This window comes from Brachypodium distachyon, chromosome 1 (genome assembly GCF_000005505.3).
Source record: "Brachypodium distachyon strain Bd21 chromosome 1, Brachypodium_distachyon_v3.0, whole genome shotgun sequence".
In the NCBI taxonomy this organism is placed as follows: domain Eukaryota; kingdom Viridiplantae; phylum Streptophyta; class Magnoliopsida; order Poales; family Poaceae; genus Brachypodium; species Brachypodium distachyon.
This window is the reverse complement of record NC_016131.3, coordinates 13,056,905-13,071,599: the sequence shown is the minus strand read 5'-3', so window position 1 is coordinate 13,071,599 and position 14,695 is coordinate 13,056,905.

The following is a 14,695-nucleotide window of genomic DNA, read 5'->3' as shown; positions in this document are numbered from 1 at the left end:
ATGCATGGAGTCCATCAAGCAGGAAGAGGTGGCGAACCTCTCGTCCAGTCCGTCCTTGCTGATGACGCGGTCGTCAACCTCACCCAGAAGCTGTTTGCGCTCAGCAACAACCTCATCGCCAGGGCGGTGTTCGGCGGCAAGTGCCCCCAGCAGGAGGCGTACCTCCGGGAGCTCGACGCCATCTCCAGGCTCGTGGGAGGGTTCAGCCTTGCTTCAGTGGATCTACATGCAATCCTTCACCAAAACACAAATTGCTGAGATGAGCGCAGCTTTTCAAACCAAAGGTAATAGTTTTCCCGTCCAACTCAATCTGACGCAACTTTAATCTCTTATTAAAAAAAAAATCAGCTCTGAAATAATCAACCATAGCAGAATTCCATAGGACAAGATCATCGTCTCCCTCCGTCCCATATTAAGTAACTTAAGGTTGCCCAAATATGATATCCATTCAAAAAAAACAAACCTTGAATCTGGCAGGGCACCTAAATGTGCATAGCAGCCAAGAATCTTAGAACCAAGGATCACATCCCAGCCAAGTCCATGTGCCAAAACACTAGCATGCAGCTTCTTCAAAGACCAAACATCTGCAGAGTTACCTCAAAAAATATTTGCACAGCTTTGGACCAACGGAGCAAACTTTTCGACATCACGCTATCTCACAAGAACCCAAATTTGTACCCGTGCTAGATCCTGATAGCTTCGGCAGCTTAACTACGGTCTTATCAATCTTTGAACGAGTCTTTCCAGAAATTTTCGTTAGAAGCATTGGTAGCATCCCCGTGGTTGTGCCCCGCAGGAAAATGAGGAGCAACGGAACAGCCTCGAATTTTAGCAGCATCGTTTGCCTTTTTAGGCTGCACCTCCAAGGACAGGACGTTCACTTGAAGCTGTGGCGAAACAGAGATAATAGTTATTCTTCTGATCCTAAATTCTTGAGTCAAATTTGCTCAAATATGGATATATTCATTCATAAAAAGCGTTTAGATACATGTAGTATTTCGACAACAATATAGGATCAGAGGGAGTATTACAGAATAAAACATTTTCAAAAAAAAATTACAGACAGAACTAATACCGAATTATTTTTGCGAAAAAAACTAATACCGAATCCCGCCAGAATCAAGCTACAATAGTAGAAACGCTGACCTCTGTGTCGCGCTTGAGAACACTAAAAAAACCGAAGTATATCTTACTGCCTATCAGTAACGGGTCCGGAACGCCCGCTAGTGATGTTCATCACTGTCGGTCACATTTCCGCACGCCACTGATGAATAGACGGGCCTGCCCATCTTCGACCTGCCTAACATCAGTGACGGGTCGCGACACGCACTGATGTACCATCATTCATGGCGAGAAACATTAGTGGCGGTCGCTCGTGGGACAACTGCCACTGATGTTTTGTACATCACTTGCGGTCGCCCGAACGCGTCCGCCAGTGATATGCGGCGATTCATCAGTGGCGGTCGCTTGTGCCCCGACCGCCACTGATGTTTTATACATCACTCTCGGTCGGCTGCGAGCGCCCGCCAGAGATACGCGGTGATTCATCAGTGGTGGTCGCTTAATGTGCGACCCACACTGATGATACGCACATTTAAATAGATCGAACAGAACTGCAGCTGGTCGCGCTACACGTCTTCCCTGACCAGCTGCGACCACTTTCTCCTCTGGCGCCGGTGAAGCCGTGGCCGAAATCCATGGCGGCGGCGCCCAGCAGGTAACTCTCCTCTACTTCCTCTCTCCCACGGCCCCATCTCGATCTTATCTTCTCTTCTTGATCTCCTCGGCAGGCCGGCGGCGGCCATTATTTTGCTAGCTCAGCCGGCCGTCGGCCGCCATGAATTCCGGCCTCGCGAGCTTTCTCCTCCCTCTCCTCTGTTTCCCCACCCAGATCTCTCTCTCTCTCTCTCTCTCTCTCTCTCTCTCCGTCCTCTAGCTAGCTAGATTCGGCCACCGGCCGCCGATGAAGCTCTATTTTTTGAGCTCCGGTCGCCGGCCAAATTGTGCCCTCCTTGCCGTCGCCCCAAGCTTCTCTCTCCCTTGCGAGCTCTCCCTCCCCACTGATCTTTCTCTCCAGCCTCCAATTTCTCTTCGAATGTCCCCAATTTCAAACTCCCTAGCTTCAAATTTCAAATTTCTAGTTAACCCCTTAACCCCCGATTAATTAACCCCTTAATCCCCTTTTTAATTATTAGGTTAACTATCTTGCTTTGTGTTTTTTGTGAATTATGTTGTAGATCGAAGGACCGCTCTTGGATGTATGTCATGGAAAGAATCAATGCTGGTTGGATAACTGAATGAGCATTCTTTTTTGAAGTCGCCAAAGCTGATATGGAAAGAAAAGGCCTTGTGATGATGTGTTGTCCATGTCGCAAATGTGGAAACACATCCATGATGAAGCCTGAAGATGTTCAAATGCATGTGCTGGCATCGGGTTTTGTGGAAGGTTATTCACGCTGGACTTCTCACGGGGAGGATGCGATGGATGTCGGTAGCGGCAGCGAAGATGATCATGGCCTGCATATGATCCCCAGGAGGAACTAATGGTCGATGAGGAGGTGAATGTGGAAGGTGACGGAGCTCCACGTGGTAGGATTGCTAAAATGCTAGATGACCCATACCTACAGGACCAGCTGGAGGACCCCGACGATGAGGCAGAATGTCTGAAGTTCAAAAAACTGGTGGATGACGCAAACACACCCTTGTATGATGGAGCTGGAGAAGGAAACAACATGCTCGAAGTAACGCTTGAACTTCTGAGACTGAAGGCAGCATCATGCTGGTCAGACAAGTGCTTCATGTACTTGTTGAGTTATCTTGCTTCGTTTTTTCCAAAAAAGTTGCGTAAGAGCACATACGAGGCGAAGAAAATTACATGCCTGCTTGGATTAGATTGCGTGAAACATCATTCATGTCCAAACAACTGCATGGTATACATTGAAGAGTACGAGAACCATGAGAGTTGCCACATATGCGGTGCATCGAGATATAAGAAGAAAAACGCTAGAGCTGGCGAAGATGGTGGGGAAGAAGTAATGAAGGGTCGGCCGGCAAAGACTGTTTGTTATCTTTGTGCGGTGGCCGATTTGAGCGTTGGATGCAGAACCTTAAGGACGCGAAGTATCTCGTCCATCACGATCCGGCCCAGGCAGCAATCGATCTTGACGGGCACTACCGTAAGGAGCAACCTGGGGTCCTAAGACACCCTGCCGATGGGACTCAGTGGAGGAACTTCGACAAGGCATTTCCTGATTTCGGTGAGGAGCCCAGAAACCTGAGGTTCGGTCTCAGCACTGATGGGATAAATCCTTTCGGAAACATGAACAGCAAGCACAGCACATGGCCAGTGATCTTGTTTGTCTGCAACCTTCCTCCATGGTTAATCATGAAGAGGAAATATATCCTCCTGTGCATGCTCATACAGGGTTCAAAGAAGCCGGGAGCTGACCTAAATGTGTATCTGCAGCTAGTGAAAAATTAGCTCAAGCAGCTTTGGAACCCTGGCAGAGTGGTTTGGGACGCAAACAGGAAGGAGTACTTCACGCTGAGAGCAGCGCTGGCATAAATCTAACCAATTAACCAAATGATGTAACAAATCACAACAAATAGGTAAGAATGAACACAGAGCACGGATTAAACAGAGCATGGATTAAACAACAATTTTGATAGAAACCCTAGTACAAAAATTGGAACAAAACTCAAATCCTAGCTAGTCCCGGCCATCGCCTCCTCCTCCCTTATCCAGCAGGAGGAACTCGAGCATGGGCCATGCGCTGCCTCCTCCCTTCTCCCACTTCCTCATCTCCCATCCTCTGACGACGTGGCTCTGCAGAAAAGAGTCAAAGACAGAGAATGAGAGAGAGATTCGGCTAGGAGAGAGAGAGACTTTAGAAAGAATCGAGGGAGAGACAGAGAGATGCGTACCGGGGGCGGCGGCCTCTTCAGATCCGGTGCGAGGGCAGCGAGGCGAGTGGCTGTCGGCGGGGCTCGCGGCAGGCTGCAAGGCGGGGCGGGCGGCCGTGCTCGTGGCAGGCGGCGGGGGACAAGCTGTGCCTCGCCGGCCCGCTGCAGAGAGAGAACAGGGGGAGGTGGAGTGGTGGCGGGGGTAGAGAGGGAGAGAGGTGGAGGAGATCGGGGGAGACGGAGAGAGAGGAGATGGGCCGATGGGGGAAGAGAGGAGATCGGGGGAGATGGTGGAGAACCAGTCTGAGAGAGATCGGGGGAGACGGTGGAGAACCAGTCTGAGAGAGATCGGGGGAGATGGTGGAGAACCACTCTGAGAGAGATCGGGGGAGATGGGGAAAGGGAGAAGATCATGGGAGATAGGGAGGTGGAGGGGTGGCGGCGGTAGAGAGGGAGGTACGGAGAGAGAGATATGTGGGGAGGGGTTAGGGTTAACTTGTATAGGGAAAGAGTTGGGTTGGGCCTCAGGTTTGGCCCAAAGTTACATCAGTGGCGGGCACAACTATAACAGTCGTCACTAATGGACCGAAATATAATTTTTTGCATTTAAAAAATGGAAAATCGTATTTTAAACCATGCGTTTGTAAAGATCTTTGGCAATGTTGTTTGTCATCAGAAGATGCACCTTTGTGCAAAAAATTAATACATTATCATGAACTATGACATAGAATGGACAAAATTTTGGTCATTTGGCTTAAAACCTAAAGTTCAACTATGGGAAATAACAAGATTGTACTATATATGTCATTTTTCAAATGTTACCATATCCACTGTGTTAAACAAGAAAAAAATAAGACTTCAACAATTATTTTTTCACATTTTTCTGTTTTTTAGGAGTTAGTTATGTTTTTTCAAATTTCAATAGTCTTTAGGGGTCATGAGTGGCGGGTCTAGATGTAAATCCCGCCACTGATGTGTATTTTTGTGATTTTTGCAATTTTTCATCAATGACGGGCGTGGTACGCCCGCCACTGATGTGGGGTCATCACTGACGGGTGGTGTGCTCCCGCCACTAATGAAGGGTCATCAGTGACGGGCAAGCACGCGACCGTCACTGATGGTGTGTCATCAGTGACGGTCTTGGTAGACCCGTTACTGATGATGGTCATCAGTGACGGACGCGATCACTGATGTCTCGTCACATATGCACTGTTTTGTAGTAGTGCCTGCGTGCACAACGACGGGATGCTTCCAATGCTCCACTCCAAAATATAAGATGTCCACACTTTGTCTGAAGCCAAACTTTTATAGTTTGAACAGATTTATAGAAGTACTCCGTATCTATCAAGTACAAATTAGTTTTATTAAATTCACATTGACCCTGTTAGTGGTATGTTGATTTATATATTTATAATTTTTTTTATCGTATCCTGAAAACCTCAAGCCAGGGCCCTTAATCACTGCTATCCATCCTGTTGTCCAGCGAGCTTCTTTCTCTTTTAAATTGGTTAGAAAATTGCTATTTGCGGAAGCAAAATCTAGGGACCAGAGAGAGAGAGGCAGGTGGGTGGGGACAGGCGCGGGAAAGAAGACCTGCAGCAGGCTGCAGCTGGGCGTCGTCCTCCTGTCTCCCAAGTCCCAAAGGCTGTCTGTCAAATCGGAAATCAAGCCCGGGACGTCCTCATCGGCTGCAGCCTGCAAAGAAGCAACCGCTGAGTGGAGCGATTCGAGATGGTGTCCAGTTGTCCACCGGGCCGGATTTAATTCCCTATCCTTAGATTTGTCAGGCTGATCACGGACCGGCACTGGTCCTCGACGGCGAGTGGTGGCCGGTACTGGGACGGGAAGGTGAATCAATATGGTTTGGTCGGCGGTCTCGACTAGTAAGATCCTAGCATTCTCGACTAGTCAGCTACGAGACGAAGATGGCCAGGCGGTATTTGTTTTGCGCCGTTCTCGCTCGCATTACTCACACGTCCTACAGACTAAGGTCACTGTGTGTGCTGACCGGAATTTGGTAGTCATATTCTGGCTAGTTTAGATGTCAGGGTCGCAAGGCCTAGCTTCTTGTTGCGCAACTTCCCAGAGGGCATTGTGGTAGCTAGCTGATGATTGTAAACGATGATCTTTATTCTTTAATCAATCCTTTTTACCTTCTTAGAAACATGAATATCAGTTGTCTGTAAGAGATGCCACTTCAGGTTGGTGCGGATTTTATAGACCGCTTAAAAATCAGAAACCCTGAATGGGTCCTAGGCTCAAGTGAGACTGCTTTTCTTTAAAGATCAAAAATCAAAATGTTCAAATTCCATAAATTCTAAAAAAAGATCATATGTACATATAGACGTCAATTACTCTCTTCTTTTCACAAAGAATGACGTGCACACACTTCGAGATTTTATTTTGACAAGCAATTAGACTAATGATATGAGTACTACGTGCTACAAAAATTATATCATTAGATTCGTATTTAAAAACCGTTTCCAACAGTATAAAATTTGTAACATACTCCCTTTGTCCCATATTAACTGACTCAAATTTGCCCAAATATGGATGTATCTATGCTTAAAAAGCATCTAGATATATGTAATAGAAAGTCACTTAATATGGGACGGAGGGAGTATTATGTACATATTAGTGGTCTAATTATTGGTAAAAGTTCGACCTCGAAATATATGTGGCCATTCTTTGTGAAAAGGAGAGAGTACATTCCTATAAAATTTATGTAGAAATGTTAGTATTGCGCGCTACAAAAGAAAATACAAATACATGAGTCCTAAATAGATGTACTATTTTCTACTCCAAGTTTAGAAAGGACATTTTTATTCTTTAAGATAAGAATTTGACCGACAATTACTCTGTTATTACGTGGTTTATGTTATACACGATTGTTGCAATAATTGACTTCAATACGAATATAGTCATAATAAGTCTATGCAATATAAATTATGTATAATAGTGTAGCTGATGGTCAATTAGTCTTAACGGTAAAAATACACCCTATAAGTGAGTATTATAAGTCCACATAAGATTGTTTATTCATAGCTAATCTTATGGTGAATTTCCCCGAGGAAGTCAGTTTGCGAATGAATTGCATCCTCCGCTATCATTGATCTATGAGGTATTTTATTTGGTTTTAACTCTCGTGTCCTTTGTCTTCCCTTGCTAGCTTAAATGAGTTAGAGAAGAATTCTTACAAATATATAATCAACTATTTGTAAGTGCAAGAATAGTTAATTTCTTTGGTTAAACGGCATATATTGATAGCAAAGAGTTACTACTACAAACCTTCTTAACGAAAGTTAAATAAAAATTATATAAGAACATAGAGGCTAGTGTCATATTCCAATTTATTATTATATTCTAAAGATCAAGCTGTTGCCTGTAGGAATGGTCGATTTCATTGCTTGGCACTATGAAATGACTGGAATTTTCTCGGTTCGGAGTGCCTACCGCCTAGCTCTAAACCTGAAGCAGAACTTAAATTCTAATGGTGCCAGTACATCTCGCGACGGTGGAAGGAAAATTTGGGAAAATGTCTGGAATGTGAACGTCCCGCGGAAGATCAGAATTTTTGCTTGGAGGTTAGCAACTAATACCCTCGTGATTCAAGAAAATAGACATCGTCGTGCCATGGATATCCTCCCCACATGCTCTATATGTGGCATCGCACCTGAGGACGGCTACCATGCGGTCATGGTTTGCACGAAAGCGAAAGCTCTCCGTGATTGTGTTCGTCAACAATGGGCTCTCCCATCCAAGATTTTAAATCGCGCTTGAAACCATTTCGTGGAGGTTTTTGAAAACCTATAAATCCTATTAAGCGCTAGATTGCGGACCTTTAAGGCATTTCGCATTTTGAATATGAAATGACATATATGCTTTGTTCAGTAGAAAAATTCAACATAATTTTGACACAAACCATTAAAAAATAATATCATATAACCATAATAAGTTGTGGACCAAGACATGTAACAAGTTCGCATGAAAATTAACCATGACAGCTGCAGCCTACAGTGCATGAGCGGCATAATAATTAACAAGTTCAGAATTCAGATTAAGAAACAAACCATGACACAATTCATGACACTTGAAAACAAGTTCAGAACGAAGTTCTTAACAACAAAAGGTAATACCAAAACAAAAGAATAAAGGTCAAATTATTCAGAAACAGCATGAGAAGGCATATCAATGTCATCTGCAGATTCTGAAGACGACCCGTCATCCTGCAGTTCTTGGTCACGGGATTTTTTTTTTCATAATTTACCTTGGGTTTGATTCCGATCCAGTGGAGGCCCATAGCGTCATTGTGGACAAAATTGCGGAGGCAGTTTCGCGGGAAATAGTGGGGAAAGAGCGTTCTTATCACGGAATTGCGGGTGTTGCGGCAAAATTCATCATCGCGTTGCGGGAGCCCGCCTAAACCTTGATAGCGCCGCAAAAGCACTTGAATAGCGCTAGATTTAAAATAGACGTCCTCTCTTATATCGACAGAGATTGGGTTCTAATATTAATGGATAGAGTTAATTCTGAGTGCCGCATTAAGGTCATGTTCCTATGGTGGCGCGGCTGGCATCTTCGTAATGACATCATCTTTGCAAAAGGGGATGCTTCCGTTGAGGCTTCTGCCCACTTCCTATTCAACTACCTGGATACTCTTGCTGCAGCTGGAACAACCAATTCCCGGATAATTGATGCAAAATGTAAAGGAATCTTGGTTGCACTACTCCAAAAAACCCCTCCAGTGGCGGTCAAAAAATGGGGTTGGTGGCGGTGATCACGCCCGCCACCAACTCTGCGTCACTGGAGATTTTAGCACCGGTGGCGGGTAAAATACCCGCCACTGCTGCTCCGAGATTAACAATGGCGGGTAAAATACCCGCCACCGAATACCCACAAACCGCTACTGTAAATCCCTCCGGCACCACCCGAAAAGTGCATGGAGTACATCAGTGGCGGGCGAAATACCCGCCACTGGACATTTTCCAGTGGCGGTCTATGGCCACCGCCACTAGAACTTTTTCCAGTGGCGGTCCTGCCTAACTGCCACTGCTATGTGTTCAGTGGCGGTGATTCTTAACCGCCATTGGTACTATTTTTTCCCGAAAAAAATAAATGAGTTATTTATAAAAATAAATATTCCTGTAGCATAGAAATAGCAGGAATACAGCACAGCACAGATAATAACAGCAGCACAATATACAACATCAAAGAAACAGAAATAGCAGCTAATATATTACAAAGTTCCACACGAGTTAAACATTCAAGTCACATGCATGTGTATACAAAGTGTTTGAAAGAATGAGCCACAAATAAAAGTATTCCACACAATTTAGCCACTTTTGGCAACAATCCCGCCGCCGTAGTAATCCCCGCTCGATTTGAGGACCTCCTTGTTGAGGATTTCGCCGATGTCCTTCTGGATCTCGTACACGAGAATTTCAGAGTTGTGCCCTAACTCGGCGTTGGCTAGAAACCAATTCCTCACTTCTTCGAAGGTCTTCTTCCCCTTCGGCTTGAAGTCGTTGATCATCTGCTGAATAGTGTGCGCGCAGTAGTAACCGCAGTAGATGGATCCTTCAGGCTGTTGCTCGCAGGGGAAGTTGAAATTGTGCCTGAGGGGAGCATCAGGATTGCGGCTGAAGCCAGTCATCCCGTACCATTTCACCGTGTCGCGATAGGCTGAGTCGATGACATATTTGATGGGCCCAAAGTCATGTTGTGGTTCGTTCCCCTTGCGTCTTAGTGGATCAAAATATGTGACCCCTCCCATATCGAGACAGATGGCGATTGTCACCCAATGGCTGCTGTTTCACAAAAAGAGCACATTGTATTAGCCAAATAATATAACAAGAAGTCTTCCGACGGAAAAATATTTATGTATTCACGCTAATTGAAAACAACTTACTGTAAATGGTACAATATCAATACGAAATGGCGGCCTCTGTGCTTCAAGATGAATTGAGTGAGGTATTCAATCGCCAACCTTCTACTTTCGGCCAACAATGGGTCTGGACCAAGCAAAGTGGCGTTGAAGAGTAGGGGGTCGGCGACGGCCATCCCATATTGCTTCACCCTACAGGCCTCCCTCGTGTAGTGTACACACCACAGTCTTAATATGGTGTTGTCGAGGCACTTGCGGTTGAAGAGGTGAAACAAGTCAAGGAAGTCAATGCCGAAGGTAACGTCGTTTCCTTCTGGATTTCCCCCGTATTGGAGTCGAAGAAGCCATAATGCTTTGGCACTCGAACCCTGATTTCCAGATTCTGGAGGTCTGCGCCTCATGATGCCACATTCATGTATTTATCAGGGAGCTCTTGCATCTCCCGTGGCAGGCGATACAGGTCATCCTGGGTCACCATTGGTTGTCCGGGGTGGAACAACAAAAATTGGGAGAATCGCCTGTCCACGAAATAAGACCCATCAGGTAATCTATCTCCAACATGGGGGTGGGTGGGCATCTTCAGAATGTCTGGCCGCTCTTCCCAAATCCCTTCTATCTGCGGCGCGGTCTTTGGTTGTCTTCCCGTAGAAGATGACTCTTTCGCCTCCTTGGAGGAGCCCTTGCTTGCCTTGCCGCCTGTCCCCCTCTTGTTTTTCCTGCGTCTCAGGAAATCAGAACTGTCCGGTTTCTGGGGGACCTGCATCCCAGCAGGGGCACTTGGACGGCTCTCCAACGGGGCCGATTGTGCCGCGGCTCTCCGAGGGACGGGTCTTGGTGTGGATGGCTTTAGGGCATCGGGTTTGGGCGGCGACGGAGGATTTTGGCCTGCATTGTCGTCGCTGCACTCCGCCGTAGGTGAGAAGTCTCGTTCCGCGGGTTCGTAATCGAAAGGACCGGGTGAGGCGCCAAGCGGTGACGGAGACGTCATGCGCCGGGCGGGTGGAGACGGACCGAGGCGGGGGGACGGAGATGGAGACGGCTCCGTAGCGAGGACCACCAACCTCCTAGGCGAGATGAGGTAGGAGTTGACGCAATCCCTTAGGGTCGTCGCCTCTTCGTGCGGAGGATAAGGGACCGGTTCGTCCTCGAAGCCCCTGAGCACGGAGTCCACCTGCACCCTGACCATGTCGTCTTGCATGGTCACGTGGTGCACCACGGTCGTATGAGGCAGCAGCAACCCGCGCGCGCCCAGAGGGTTCCCCACCATTGGCATGTGTAGCCGGCATTTGACGCCCTTCTGCGCATGACAAACATGGCAACATCATTAATGGATTGGAGCATGATACTGGTATTTCTCAATTTTTCATAGCGGGCGAAGACGCTTACCGTGAGGTTCTCGTCGGGTGGCCCAAGCGGGTCAAGCTGGCACTCGGTGCCGGAGCATGAGGTGCTCTTATTCCCTTGCGGGGATGGATCCGATGCGGGTGGGGTTGGTTGGATGGGCGCCTCCAGGAAAACACCGTGATCGATGAAGTTGTCGACGTCACGCTGGTCCCTTGCAAGCCGCATCAGCTTCCTGAGCTCCTCCCTCGCCAACACCCGGATCTTCTCATCTAGGTCCTCTGAGCTCTGTTCTTTGTTGGACGTCCTTCTGCGTTTGCGGGAACCTTGCTCTTTCGCCATCTGCCTGCGAAAGGGCCCGGAACCGACACCTCGCATATGGCCCCCGTGCTCATTTCGTTGCAGAGCGTAGCTGATGGCATCATCCCACTGTTGGTTGATAGACGAGTGGGAGCCATCCGACTCCCACTCTGCCATTGCACCCTGTATACAAAAAACAACATGCTCGGTGTTAATGTTATATGTGAGTATAAGAAGCCCAACCGATAAAAGAAGATGTCAGGACGAGGCCTTACGAGTGCAGCCTCTTGCTTCCCTGACATAGGCTCCAGGCCCGCCCACTAATTTGCGGTCATGGACGACCGCATCCATTTGCTGGAGCGCTCACCGCGAAGCAAAGTTGGGACCCTCGGCTGTATACCGGCTTGGTCCAATGCGGCGTCCTCCTTCGCCCACATCTTCTCCTTTTCGGGGCGTCCACGACTGCCGAGGCGGTGGTCGAAGGGCCTTTTCTCACGAAGCTCCTTGTACCATTTTTGGCTGGCCTTGAATTCATCTGAGCCGACCCACTCCTTGAACCTCTCCCGGTCCTCCTCCGAGATCCCCTTCCAGTGCTTGTTCACCTCTGTCTTCCAATCTTTGCCGATGAGCTTCCGGCAGTTATACTGCCACGTGCTCTGGCCCTTCCTCATGACTTGGTGCATCTGCCACTCCAACCGTCTCCTGATCTCATTGGCGACGTGGACCATCAGATGGACCATAATGTCGAAGAACGTTGGGGGAAAGAACATCTCACATTCGCACAATATCTGTATCATTGCGTCCCTCAGTTGCAGGCAACAGTCCATCGTGATGGACTTCTGGCCGATCATGTCGAAGAAGTCACAGAGCTTCATGACCGTCTCTCTCACCCATGGCTCCATGCAGCCTCTTATTGCAACCGGAAGTAGCTACGTGAGAATCACGTGGCAGTCATGAGACTTCATGCCAACCAGCTTGTGGCTCTTCATGTCAATGAGTTTCTTGATGCTGGATGAGTAGTCCGATGGAACTTTGATGCCATGGAGACACTCGCACATTCTATGCAGCTCGGCTTTGCTCAGACTGTAACACGCAGGTTTGCATCGCGTATATATCGTGCGTTCACCATCCTTGCTTTCCTGTGGCGCCTCTTCCTCTATCGGCCACAGCTTCTCCCTTATCCCCATCCACTGCAGGTCCTTCCGTGCCTTTGGTCCATCTTTTGACTTGTCCGCGTGGTGCATCATCAAGCCCAACAGGCTGTCGCACACGTTCTTCTCAACATGCATGACGTCTATGGTATGACGGCTCTGTAAGAACCTCCAATAAGGCAGGTCCCAGAACACGGACCTCCTCTTGTACGTAAGGCCACCACCATCTGGACCTTCAGCCGGCTGTGCTTTCCCGGCCACGACTTCGAGGTCCCTGACAATTTCGTATACATCGTGTCCAGTCAACTCCCTCGGTTTGTGCCGCCTCTCTGCCCTCCCGTTGAAGCTTTTCTTATCATCCCTCCACGGGTCCTTCATCTCCAGCCACTTACGGTGTCCCATGTACACAATCTTTTTTGATTTTTGCAGGAACAACCCGTCTGTCTCGTCCCCGCACTTTGTGCACGCTTTGTACCCATGTGTTGACTGGCACGATGAGTTCCCGTTCGCCAGGTAGTCATGCACACATGTCAGGAGAGCTGCTCGAAGGGTGAACTCCTCCTTCTTATGAGCGTCCCAAACCTTTCGACCCTTCTCCCAAAGCTCCTTGAGCCCATCCTTCAGCAGTTCCAGATACACGTTCAGATCAACTCCAGGCTGCTTAGGGCCCTGTATGAGCATTGATAGGTGGATGTACTTTCTCTTCATAACAAGCCACGGGGGGAGGTTGTATATGAACAGGATCACCGGCCATGTGCTGTGTTTGCTGCTCAAGTTTCCGAACGGATTGATCCCGTCTGTACTCATCCCGAACCTGATGTTCCTGGGCTCTGCGCCGAACTTGGGGAATTCGTCGTCCAGAGTCCTCCATTGAGCCGCATCTGTGGGGTGTTTGAGGACTCCATCATCGTTGCGGTACACGCCCTCAGGATCGATATCCGCCTGAGTCGCGTCGTGGTAGATGAACCACCTGGCCTCCTTCTCGTTCTGGAACCAACGCTCCAGCCTGGTGCCACAAGGGAGATACCAGACCATCTTTGCCGCCGCACCACGCTTCAATTCTTCCTCCTCGCCGCCGTCAGGATTGGGGTCTTTCTTCCTGTATCGGGATGTTTTGCATACCGAACAGCTGTGCATGTCTTTGTAGTCGCCCTTATATATGATGCAGCCCAGCGGATAAGCATGGTATCTGATGACCTCTAACCCGAGTGGGCATGTAACTTTCTTCGCCTCGTACGTGCTCTTAGCCAACTTGTTGCCCGGAGGAAGTACCGTACGTAGGTAACTCAGAATTCCATGAATCCCGAGTCCACGATGTTGTATTTTGCCTTTATACGCAAAAGCTCGAGCGTTACTTCTAGCACACTCTTATCCACGCCGGCATTTTCATATAACGGTGTCTCGGCATCCTCCCTCAGCTTCTCGAACTTACGGGACACCCTCTCATCCTCGGGGTCATCCAACTGATTCTGCAGATGCTGATCGTCCAGCATTTCAACCATCCTGCCAGTTTGAATGTCCTGTACTGGATCCAGGCCACGGTATGCTTCTTCACCAGGCTGGTCGTCAGACTCCATGTTTTCCATCTCAATGCTGCCATCGGCTTCAATGCCATCCTCCCCGTGAGAAGTCCACCTTGAATAACCTGACACAAATTCCCGCATGAGCAAGTGCATCTCCACATCCTTTGCCTCGTACAGCTTGCTGTTCCGACATCTCACACAGGGACAACACATCTTATCACCCCCTTTCTTATGCATATCTTCCACGCCGGCATCGACAAAAGTCTTCAGCCGCTCTATCCACTCAACACGTAACCTGTCCTCGTACATCCAAGCACGGCCCATCGAGCTACAACACAATTTTTTAAAAAAATAAACAAATCAGCTTGCTCGAGAAAAATGGAAAATTTCGGCATGACCTTTGCTAAAAAAAATAGCATTTTGCACTATGAAATTCGATGCCTGCATCAAAAACAAATTACCCCCACCCACATCGGCACGACGGCTGGTATCACATCACATAAGAAATACACGGCACGAAGGCCGGTGTCAACACACATTTAATATGTTTGAACATGCACGTACACTGGTCCCGAGGTTAAGCTTAACCCTAG